The sequence below is a fragment of the Cucumis sativus genome, chromosome 6, assembly GCF_000004075.3.
Source record: "Cucumis sativus cultivar 9930 chromosome 6, Cucumber_9930_V3, whole genome shotgun sequence".
In the NCBI taxonomy this organism is placed as follows: Eukaryota; Viridiplantae; Streptophyta; class Magnoliopsida; order Cucurbitales; family Cucurbitaceae; genus Cucumis; species Cucumis sativus.
In genome coordinates this window covers 19273235-19286186 of record NC_026660.2, presented here as the reverse complement: position 1 = coordinate 19286186, position 12952 = coordinate 19273235, and positions in this window count along the sequence as shown.

The following is a 12952-nucleotide window of genomic DNA, read 5'->3' as shown; positions in this document are numbered from 1 at the left end:
ATGTTCTTGAAGTTGAAGTCTTGAAAAAAGCTTGTATCTTCAAAAGAATTTTAGTCTTTAAGGACGATCGGCTTAAGCTTTCAGAGTTAGGTAATCTTCTAGCTCTTAGGAAGAATTCTCTAAACCTTCGAGAGTAAAAAAATTTCAACCCTTACAAACAAGGAGAACTCCTCTATTTATTCTTTGGTGGACTTTATGGGTTTAAGCCTAATTGGTCTATGAACCAGACTCTGAACCAAACTCATATGCTCAACCACCTGATTTGGGTCATATTTAGTGTTTGAGTTAAATTAAGCTTATTTTTTGGTTCAATTGAACTTAGTTCAATTAAATAACATTTAATTAAACCAAAATAATTAACTTGATCTAACGGTTAGGATGAAAACAGAATGAGCTAATTTATGTTTTCAATTTTAATTTGGGACACATGTCAATTTTTTAATTAGTCCCAATTTTAATAATTTGCACTCTTAATAATTAATTTAATAAATGATGTGGCAATTTGCGATTTGTTTCAAAATTTTCTACTCAACAAATGCCTCCATTTCGAGATTTATGCCGTGAATGAATCTTGAAAAAAAGATAAATTTGAAGTTAAAATACAAGCATTTTTTTTCTCAATTCAACGTATCAAATTAATCAAATTATGAATTTAGTACAAAAATTTGATTCAAATTTGAAATAAGGGTTGAATTAGGACCAAACCTAGGGTTTTTGGTTGTTTATAATTTCTGAATTTATTTTTTTCTTTTGTGAATTTGAAGATGTCTTGATATCGGTTCTTTATTTTCCGTAACTTGAATCCTCAGCTACACACTTCAATTCCTTCGATGACATTTTTGTTTCAGAAATTTCAAGAGGTAACTCTTCTTATTTTTGATGAGAAAGGGCTGAAAAATGATTAGAAATGGAGAGAGATAGAGAGTGTAGTTTAATATTTGAGTGTTAGCTTCATTCTTCATCCATATTGGTATATTTGTATGGAGATTCTTTAGTTGTTGGAATTAAATAGTTTATCGAGTTTTGGGTTTTCATTTTAATTGACTTTATATATATATATATATATATATATATATATATATATATATAAATATTTGCTTTTGTGGTTTCGATGTGAGATTGTTTGAATTTAGTTCAGAGGTTGAAATTCTTGTATTCTGAGTATGTTCTTTTGATTGTAGTATCAATCCACGGTATAAAGCTTCAAATAATGATACAAGTAGTAAACTTTGTTTTCTTGTCGTCATGGTTGCTCCTCTGATTCTCTTTGTTTTTTTGTCCCTATAAAAAAGGTTTTCTTCCAATGTGGATGTATTTGTTGCCATGCTTAAGATTGATCTTCTCTATTCTTTAAGATACTTGCGAGTTACATGTTAGGCAACCATGTATATTTGCATCTTTTGTCTGATTTAAAGAACTAAATAGTGGTCACGATATGGTATTGCTAGACCTCCATGGCGATTACTTATTATAGGATATTTAACAAAGCAAAAGACCATGCAATTAATTAGTGGAAATCATTGTATGTTGGGGCATAGGAGTGAGGGATGGGTTTTCGAGGGCAGTAGTCTGTTAGAGGGTGGTATGTACGCTTTATTTTTCCAAACCTGTGTGTTGGGAAGGGGAGAGTATTGGGCCTCTTGGTTCGGCAAGGTTGTTTTATGTGTCTTGTGTTGTTGAATTTTGTATCTGCTCTTAATTTCAATCAAATGGTAAGGTGATCGACCTTACAAATAATTTTTTCTATAAGATATCAAATTATATATGTTATTTAATTAGGGCAATCCCAAGTTCTTTCTCCATATCAAAATGTAAGGATTCGATCGGTATCAGTAAGCCAATGTAAGACCCCTTTAGCATAAATGCCTTTGTTTGTTGTTTTGAGTTTATCTTATTACTCTGTTAGGATATTCAAAGATCCATATGACAACATGAAACTGTGAATTCATTCTATATCTGTTAGTGTTTGACAAATTCAATCGATTATGTTCACATTTAAGAACTAAAGTGTATGCATGAATAAATTTCACATCTGCTATTATTTCTTATTCGTGTTAAGCCTTCTACTGTTTCCAGACCAAAGGTGAAGAAGTTGACTTGGAAATTAATTTATTGTTTGATATAGTGTACCGCATACAAATTTTGTTCTTAATAGTGTATGTTTTTATTTTCCTTCTATGGATTCTTTTCATGTTTGAACATTTGATATATCTGTTCTACAGGATGGAGAAGCATATGCTTTACCTTTTAAAAAGGAGGAGTGCAACAATTTTAGAGGAAGGAGGAGGTCTGAGGAAATTTACCAAATACTTGAGTGATAATTCTGGTGCTAAAGAATTGCATGTATGCCTCTTTAAAGACCTTTGTAAATTTCATACTTGTAAATTGTTCAAACTTGATTAGAAATGTACGAATATTACAAAGTGTATTATAACATTATATATATTAAAGTATCGACTATTTGTTTCTATATGGGTCTTATGTATTATAACATTATTGTCATTCAAATGGTTCATGTAATGACAGAACGACAAGGAGAATAGGAAAAAACGATAGTAATTGAAGAATTTGCAACAAGAAATAATTTTCATAATATATGAATTCGTTACACTCCATAATTGTCGTCAATACTAAAACAATTACATTTTTTATAAAAAAAAACTGTCACAATTGTCTTATATTTGACCGGAAAAAAATATCGTCAATAGCAAAACAATGATATTTAATTTTTAGAAAAAACTGTCATGACTGTCCTATATTTGACAGGAAAAAAATGTCGTTAATAGTGAAACAATGACATTTATTTTTAAAAAAACTGTCACAATTGTTTTATCCTTGACATTTAAAAAATGTCATAAGAAATGAATTTACGATATTTTTTAACTGTCGTTAATACGTAAATGATGACAGTTATTTGTTGTCATAATATAAAATATGACAGTTATTTATTGTTGTAAGAAAAAAACATTTTAAAAATTTGAAGGCAATAGATGAAACAAGTAGCTGAATTTAGAGGATGCTAAAACTGATTGTGAAATGTTAACTATTATGCTATTTCTTTTGTTTAATTGTGCCGTTGGATCCAATATAAGTGATGCTCTCATATTTGGGTTGGACTTTCAATGTAAGAACGATTGGGCCTCAAATCGGCCCATTCCCATCAACGGAAAATAATAATAATAATAAAAAAAAGATTCGTTTTAGGTTAATATTCGTTAATATTACAAATCGACAAAATATTTATGGACGTTGTAACAAAATAAAAAGGTCATTAAGCTGACAATTTTTTTAAATATTATAGATTTGTCCTTCCTTTACATAGTCTTTCTTTTCCTCTTCCTTTTTACTACTTTTTTCTTCTTTCCATCGTCTTTTTCTCTCAACTTTTTTTCAAACTACTATTTGGTTCAAAATTGTGTGCCAAATATAAAAGTTTGGTGTTCAAAGTTTAGAGACCAAAACATGATTTATACCTTCAAATTTATTAGCTCATATTTATAGTTGGTTTAAATCTTATTTTAATCCCCAAAAATTTATATATTGTCTAATTTTGATTCTTGAACTCTTAAAAACCTTTGTTTTAGTCTCTGAACTTTTTTAAAATGTGTTCTTTTGTCTCATTTTGTTACTCTCTAAAGAATGATGATGTGACTTATATATTTTGATGACTAAGCTGTCAAATAAGATAATCACTCTTAATAATTTAGAATTTTAAATTTTACTTAAAGGCTAGATGGTAAATTAATGTTTTATCGGAGAACTGAAAAGGTAAATTTTTTCAGGATTTTGATTGCCACCATTTTGACACATTGTCATTTTACTTCACTTTCTCAATTCGCATGCTAGATGCAATTTATCCACGTACAACAAAATTTAGTACCTCAAGTTTGCAATATTTAGTGATTAATTTAGATGCACTTTTCTCTCTTCCTCCTAGTTCTTTTCTTCTTCTTTTTGTGTTTTTTGTCCCTAAATAGTGAATTTGTCAGCATAAAAAACAATATAACAATATTTATCTTTACATAGTTGTTGAAGAATTATTTTAATTTGAAACAAACTAAAATTTATATGTAGCAACCATGGCTGTAAGGTGATGTGGAGGATGTGAACGTAGGTAGTTAAGGTTCATTCTATTGTAGTAATCAAGTGTATAATGTTCAAGATTTGAGCAAATTTGATATTAACAACCCGATTTTCAAAATTTTTAGAATCAATAAATTGTCCACGACCTCTTTCTTGATTAGGAAAGAAGTTTTTCGATTGGCCTCTACCTTAGTTTTGCTTAGTGTTTCATCCTCTGCCTCGATTATTTTGATGACTTTGCTAATTATTTTCATTTGCTCGAAAATTGGAGTTTTGATTTCAAACCATTCCAATCAGTTGAATTATTACGTCTTCATGTTTGGTTTGCTTTTTGATTGTGGCTTCTTCAAATTTGAGGAGAACATAAAGTTCAAAAAATGATATTGGTGTTGATCTTGTGCGCATCCAAGTTCGAAAGGAGTTGTATTCAATCAAAAGTCCATCTAAATTGTAGATAAACAAGTCATCTTCACCAACTTTTGTATAAACATTAACAAGTTTATCTTTAATCTCTTTGATGTGTTTAAAACATGAATCAATTCATTTATCACGTTTTTTGAAAATAGATTATAAATCTGATTTCAGATTAACAATACCAAATCTAGTACTAGAAAACTAATGTTTTTCAAAGACTTTCCAAACTTGTTTGGAGAAACTGTAGCCAATTATTTAAGTTAGGGCTTCGACAAAGAGAGTAGCATTGATTAGCAACATCAATGCATGATCCTTTGCTTGCCAATCTTTTTCGACAGAAGAACTTCCAACCATGTGTTGGCTTTATAAGCTTCAATCTTAAAATATGTTTTTGATGATAACAAACCTTCATTTATTGATAATTTTTAGTATTTTAAAGTGTTCTATAAATTTTACAATTGAAAGTTTGTAAGTGTAATGACAAATAACACTTTAATCTAATATTAAAAAAAGAAATTGACCAAACACGAAATGATGAAAAATAGGAAAGAAACAAAATGTGTAAAAACCTTTCAAACACAAAATAAAAATTACAAACAACTCAAGAAAAAAGTTTGCTACTAGAAGAAGTCTCTCGGTCCCCTCAATTGAAGTCCCAATACATTAAGCCCAGCAAAGAAAAACCTCTAATCGATCAATTTGACTAACTATATGGGGAGGCGGAAAGGTAATGGATGCACTAATTACTTTCACACCAAATATGATAAACAACAACGCACCAAATAATTCTCTAGATCTTACACCGCACGTGACTACCTAAATTAAAGTGACAAATTAAATTAAGCTTCGTATTCCAATAAGCGATCTTTGTGAGCGCAATCTCCGTGTAAAAATACGTCCCCTTCCAAATAGCATAACCAAAAAATTAAAAGCTTATTAAAGACAGAGTTAAATATTTGAGAATTTACTAGACATTTTTAAAGTTTAAAAAAACTTATTAGACAAAATATTGAAAATTAATACATTTATAAAAAAAAATTATTTTAGTGACAATTGGCAACCACCTAACTAAAAATTTAAGGATTTTTTTAACATAACAATTGCAGTCGAAAAATAAAATTTTTAATCTCTAAGAACACAAATCATATTGGTTACTATTGAATTAATCTCAGTTTAACTAAAACTTTAAGAATTGAACTCATAATTGAATGATATCTTATCTCATCACATTAATAAGTAATGCATTCCATTTAATTAATTTGTATATTGATGTGTGAAAGCATTATACTATAAATGTAAACGTATGATATTTTCAAACATAACAAAAAAAAAAAAAAACTGCTTACAACTGTTATGAAATCCATCAAACTTTCTGTAGTGTTGTTTTTACTCTATATAAAAAAAGTAGTTTCATTTATGACAATTTATTTAAATTTAACCATTATTTTAAAAAGATAAAAAGAAAGTTATATATACGACGTTATATTTTTTTTTGTAAATATAACAAAATTATCACTGATAAACTTGTATCGTTGATAAACTAATATTTGCAACATAGTGTATCGATGATAGACTTATATCATTGATAGAATTTGACAAATTTTGCTATATTTGTAAAAATTTTAAAATATTATTATATACTTAACTATTTTAAATCTAATTACTAAATTTGTAACTATTGGTGGCACGTAAGTTTCAAAATAGGAAAATTGTGTGGGAAAATATTTACATTGGAAGGTTTTGTGATAAAAGAAAGTGGAGGGAATGTTTTTGTTGTTTAATAATTTATTTTTTTATTTTTGTGAAGAAATGTAAAGAATTTATTTGGTTCATAAGTGAATTTATGGATAAAAAAAGAGATAAAGTTTGTAGGCAGGAGTTGTTGAGAACGTGGGAGCGCATTTATTTCGAAAGGGACTTCGCATTCTTAAATAATGGAATCAATCAACAATAACACTGTTTCTTTTTCTTTTTCTTTTTCCTTTTAGTTTTATATTCTTAAATATTTATTTATTTATTTACACTTTTTCTGCTTTCCAGGTTTACTCCATGTATGGTGTACAAAGGAAAAACATTCAACAAAATTGAAGTGTAACCACATGGTAAGAATACTAAATCATCAGAAGATATTAAAATACACACACATATATATAGACCGTATTTATTATATAAATAAAGTGTAAGAGGTAAATTGTTATTTGGTTAAAATATAAGAAGCGATAAAAGGGGCGTGTGGTATTAAAGACGTCCCCACGAGAAATTGAAAGGGAATTATGGACATATATTTGTGTCCTTAATTGGGCGATGTATAGGTTTGGAATGGGATTGATGGGTGTGTGAGGGTGTGTGTCAGTGTGTCATACCCCAATTTCATTTTCTTCTAAACTCTATTTTCCCATTACTCATAACCCTCCTCACCCTCCTCACCCTCCAATTATTTTAAATTATAACTTTCAAATTCAAATATCATTCACTTTTTATGATAATGGAATGTGAAGGTTGGTTTTTGAACCACGAAACCGATGTACCAAGATGATTTTACCCATAGACTACGTGAATGTGTTTCCATAGCACCATGTATGGTTGTCATGGGCTTTCAGGGCTAAAAGAGGTCGTGGCTGAAGATCCGATGACCTAAATCTAGGTGAGGATGTGGATAGAGGGTTGTAATATGGCTTCGGGCCTAGCTTAACCCATGGTGGATGTGGCTCTATGTGCACATAGGAGCGGATGGATGTTACTGTGGTAGGTGCTAAATATGTGTGAGCTCCGTTTGACTGTGTGTTTCCTTGTAGATATGGATCACGTGTGAACTATTTCGAGCCGTGTATTTAGTATGCTATCATGGTTGGATTGGATGGATGTTGTTATAGTGGTAGGCGCTAAGTATGCATGAGCTCCGTTTGGCCCTGTGTTGCCATGTTGATATGGATTACTTGTGAGCTATTTTGAACCATGTATTTAGTATACTATCATGATCAGATTGGATAGAGGTTACTATCGAGTACTAAATATGTGTGAGCTAGTTGTGGCCACATGATTCTTTGATCGTGTGTGAGCTATTCTTGGTCGTATATTTAGGCAGCTTGCCATGGTCAGATTGGCTAGAGGTTTGTTGGCAACACTTTGTGATTTATAATAACATATTATTATAACGTTTTAATTATGATTTCATTATTGATGCATATTTAAATTTCTTGATTACATGTTTTACGAGTTTTAATTTTGAAAACTAGCGAGCTCATGTTTTAAATGATTTCTCCTCCTCCCCTCCCCTCCAGATAGCGATCAAGGATCAATCTTTGGTTGAGCTCCCCATCACTTTTGTAGAATTTCCATTTTGCATGTTTATACCTAAGTTTTGTATTACTTTACAGAGTAGTTAGGAAGTAGCGAAAGTCGCACTATTATATGTGTTTTGAGAGGCTCTCTTTGAATTGTAAATATCTTGTAACTAATTGCTAGTTGGATGTGAACTCTGCTTGTGGTGAAACACACTCGATGTTATTTGAGTTTGAAAAGCTTAGAAGTGTGATACTCCTTTATTTTCTAGGTGTGGTTAGTTTATTTTTTTAAAGGAGACTCTCCCGAAATCTTTATAGAATTTCTTGAGAATTATTTTACTAAACTTACTTTGGAAAATAAATATTTTTAAATAGTAGATTCACACTTCGATCTAGATGAGGGGAAAACCTAGAACAGTGTGTGACACTGGCATGCATGGAGTCGTGGATTAGGTCCATGACTTTGCATTACAAGAAATTGGGATTCTTCCAACACCGTCACACGTTGGCATACATACTCGAAAGCGTCGGGAAAGGATCTGTTGAAGTACATATTGTCATTGGGAAGAAATTCGGTAGTGGTGCATCGGAGGAGCAATTTCTGACGCGCAAACGCAAAGGCGTCGAGAATGACTTACTCCCGACGCTGTTAATGTCGATGGATGAAGCACAACGACAATGAGAGACTTCCGACGTTCCCTCCATGCGTAAGCAGAAACATACTTCCAACACTGTGTCGGAGATGGTTTTCCCGACGTCGTGAGTCACAACGTCGGGGGAAGGGCATCATTCACAACGCCTTTTATGTGTCAGAAGATATTTTTAATATTATTTTTTTCAATTAGTATATTCAGTTTTTTTTATTGTGAGGTACTCTTTTAGGTTCCAATTAGATTTAAATTCAATAAAATTCTAAAAACATCTAACACAAAATTAATAAAATACCAAATTGTAATTTATATAATTAGAATCTAAATCCCAATATTCGAACACAATTACAAATTTTTTTAAATTGTTTGAAGTAACTACATAAGAAAGAAAAAAAAACACTATCTCCTAGTCGTCGCGATCGCTATATTCGAACAACTCCACACCTATAATGACATAAAGTAAATTTAGACATATATCGTCGATAAAAAATTAAACAACTTAAAAGTTCAAAAATACGTACTGCAAGTGTTCAAGATCCTTTTTTTTCCCGACTCATTTTCTCAATCATCTTCTTCATTTCTTCCATCTGTTGGACAGCTTCAACCATCTGTTGGGCATTTTCTTCCATTTAACGAGCATGCAACTCTGACGTTCTTCGTTGTTCTTCAATTAATCGTTTAGCTTCTTTAAGTTCACTTATTTGTTCTTTAATCTTCGATTCTGAACACTCAAAGCTGATCTTAGTTTGCTAACCTCTCTAGAGTGAATTTCTTGCGAATAAAAAGACGAAGAACTGCTACCCTTATTCCAGAACTTAAGCTTGTGGCCCCAATCAAGACCTTTTGAGTAGTCTGGTTGTGTATCCAAAACGATCTCACATATCTCATCCCTGGAGAGTGGTTGAGAACCTTCTGGGCTAGGTTGAGATTGGAGTTTCAATATTTGATTTTGCACCAAAAGTGTTAAGTTAATTATTAAGTCACAAATAAAAGTGGAAAATAAAACAAAAGGTTTTCATAAACTTTCATGCACTTCCGCGGCAGCTTATGAAACGAATTGGCTACTCCTATTTGCATCTATTTCTCTAAACAACTCAACACGGTCCAATGACTGACCTCATTGTTCAGTGAGCACATATTGTTGTTGTACGAACAACTTGGATCCGCTACTATGGTTATAAGGTTGTTTCACTCTAGGAGCCTTCTTGGTCTTTGATTGTTCCCACATGCAAACAATAAAAATGTTACATACAAAAGATAAAATTGAAGTAACGTCAAGGAACATTAGAAGATAGAAATCATATGAAATTGTCGACTCAAGTAGTGATCTTGTGCCTTTGACAGTCTCCCGTGAACTCTTTGAAAGAGGTGAGCTTTCAATGCTCAACAAATCGGTTAAGTGCTTGATCTATGAAATCAAGCATAAACCATTGTTACAAAGGAAAAAAAATAAGGATTAGATTTATGTATATGTAGAATTAACATATATGTAATGTAATTTAAAAACTTACTTGCAGAATGCCCTTGACAGCCTCGATGTACTCAAAAGGAACATCAGCCTACTTAAGGCAGCAAACTGAAAATGTATCTTGTGTTAATACACTGATGGTGTTACTGAACCGAACAACATGTGGTTATTGCCTTCTCCCCTCTCAGGGCGATGGATATTGGGATCTTTCCATTATACTATACGTATCTCTCTAACTCCAAGTTCTCGAAGTGCTGACGTCTCTTAGAAGTGCCCGTGGGTTGAGTGCCTTCTAGGAAAATAGAACACTATCAGAAACAAACTCCATGTTTATGCAATTGTTTATGTAATAGAACTAACTTGAAGTGTTGCTCATCGAGAATGATCTCACGTTATTGAACGCATTGTTGAACTTTAGAAATAGATCATATGCCTTTTGGAAATCGTTGGGGAATGATGACATAGTACTTGGGAACATAAAAACCAAATTTAATTAAACAAATGAGTATCTCAAAACTGAATAGATAGGAAATGGAATATGTAGATACATGATTCGTCATTATTATTAGTCGTCGCTTGATCCGCTTTAAGGTGGTGATTGTTCATCATCATCGTTTATGAAGTCATCAACAACATGACACACAACTGACCTTTCCAACACTGTAGGATCACTGTTCATTCTCAACATCCTCCACTTTGGACACGTCTAATATCCATTTATTTTGGACCACTTGAACAATTTTTCAATTGGTACCATTGTTTGGGTCCTCGATGTCAAAGACTTGATGTGTCTGCATTGCGAGAATGATTGGTTCCTCAACTAACTAAAAATGGGACGTGTTGATTGACTTATTGCCTAATTCCACATGTGTTTTATGGCTTTTGTTTTTGTCTATGTCAAACCATCTACACTTAAATAGCCAAACACGTCATCCCAGCAGATATTGAACAAAAAAAAACTTCATCGAAAATACCGTAGAAATTGTTATTGACACTTTCACTACAATTGTTTTAACCGACTACCATGACTCCACTGTTTTGTTTAGTGCATCGATAATCACCCTTTACTGTGTGAAATCATACCCCATCGATAATGCATCCACCGTAAGAGTGAACCTTAAGTGAATGTCCCATTACAAGTAAGAAGAAATCATGAGAAAAGTTTTCTCTCTCACACATTTCTAGAACCTGAAGTTTATGTAAATGAATATATATAAATTCTAAAAAAGCATATACCAATTCTTAAATTCATTACACTATATACTTGAGGTCCAAATCATTTAGGAAAAGCTCGTTGATGTCTTTTAAATAATTCAAAAGCGCTTTGAGCTTGATGACGTATCAACCTCAAGTGCTTCCTAAAGTAGATAATTGTGAGTTTGTATGATGACAATAACTTAACAAATACTTTAAATTATGAAGTATAATGTTATAATGCGTGTGCTGGCAGTAATCCACTATTTCATCTACATTCCAGTAATCCACTATCATCAAAATAATGATTATATAAATTTAAACTTTAAATTTGTATAAACATCCATTTACATTTTATATTTAGTTTTAAAAATATTATTAAAAACATTTAGATTTTTGTAACAAATTTATCTTTTGATTTTGATTTTGTTTTTGACAAGTAAGTCTATGAAGATTACTTCTGCCTCCAATTTTTTGTCTTTGTTATTTATATTATACTAAAAAAATCAAGTCAAATTTGAAAACAGAAAAATGAACCTTTTTCTAAAATACAGTGATTTGAGAAACTATTCTAAAAAATAGGATTGTGCCAAAACTATTGACAAAAATATGATAGTTTTAGGTCTACCCTTCTTTTTAATTAATTATATATATATATATATATATATATATATATATATATATTACTTAGTGGTTCATCTTTCCTTTTTTATTATTTATATATTACTGGACTCTACATCTTTTTTTATTATATATATTAAATATTTCAATTGCAAAAATATATTTACTTATTAAAATTAATATTTTTCTAATTTTAATTTATTATTTTTATTTTTATTATTATTACTATTATTTTTATTATTATATATATATATTAAATATCTCAATATTAATTTTTTTTGATGTAATTCACATTTCCTCATTTATTATTTCTTAATCAAAATTTTCAATTTTTAATTTTTTTAAAAAAAACACATATATTAACAAAAATATTTTATTAAAAAATACATTAAACAAAATTCTAGTGTATTTTTGTTTAATAAATAATATTTTTTATTATCTCATCTAACTCTTACCTTTTTAAAGTTGTATTTTATCTATGTTTAGCCACCTATTTTTTATCCTACATATTTTTTTATTCCTTAAAGAATAATAATAGTAATAATGGCAGGTTTTTAGTTTTTTTTAAAATAAAAATTTTGTAATAATATAAAATCTTATAATAATCAATTTTTTTAAAAAAAAACTTTTATAAAAAATTGAAAATAAAACCTATCATTTTAGGGGGAAAGCAATTAGACGATATCTCATTTTATATATTTATATTATTTTAGAAAAAGAAAATTAATTTATTCACGTGATATCTAACTTGATTTTATTCCTATTCAATTTTTGTAACAGATATAACAATAAATTTTTCATGCAATTTTTGTAACAGATACAACAATAAATTTCTCATGCAGTTTTCTAATTTGGTTAGGTTAGGATTTTAAATTTTAATTTAGAATCGAACTATAATTTTCATCGATCAGCTTTAAATTATTTCACAATTTTTGTTTTTTTTCTTTTGCTATAAACATTAAAAAAATTTATTCAATTACCCACCTGAGCAACGTGCATTAGTGGCTTCAATTGTTTTATTATTATTATTATTATTTTGAGTAAGCTTCAACTTCTCTCAATTATTATTATTACCATCTTAATTTATTTAATATATTTTTTAATAACATATTTTGTTAATATATGTATTTTTTAAAAAATAAATTGAAAATTGAAAATTGAAAAATATATGTATAATTTTGATCTAGAAACAATCAAATTAAATTAAAAAATGTGAATTTAATAAAAATTTTGAATAT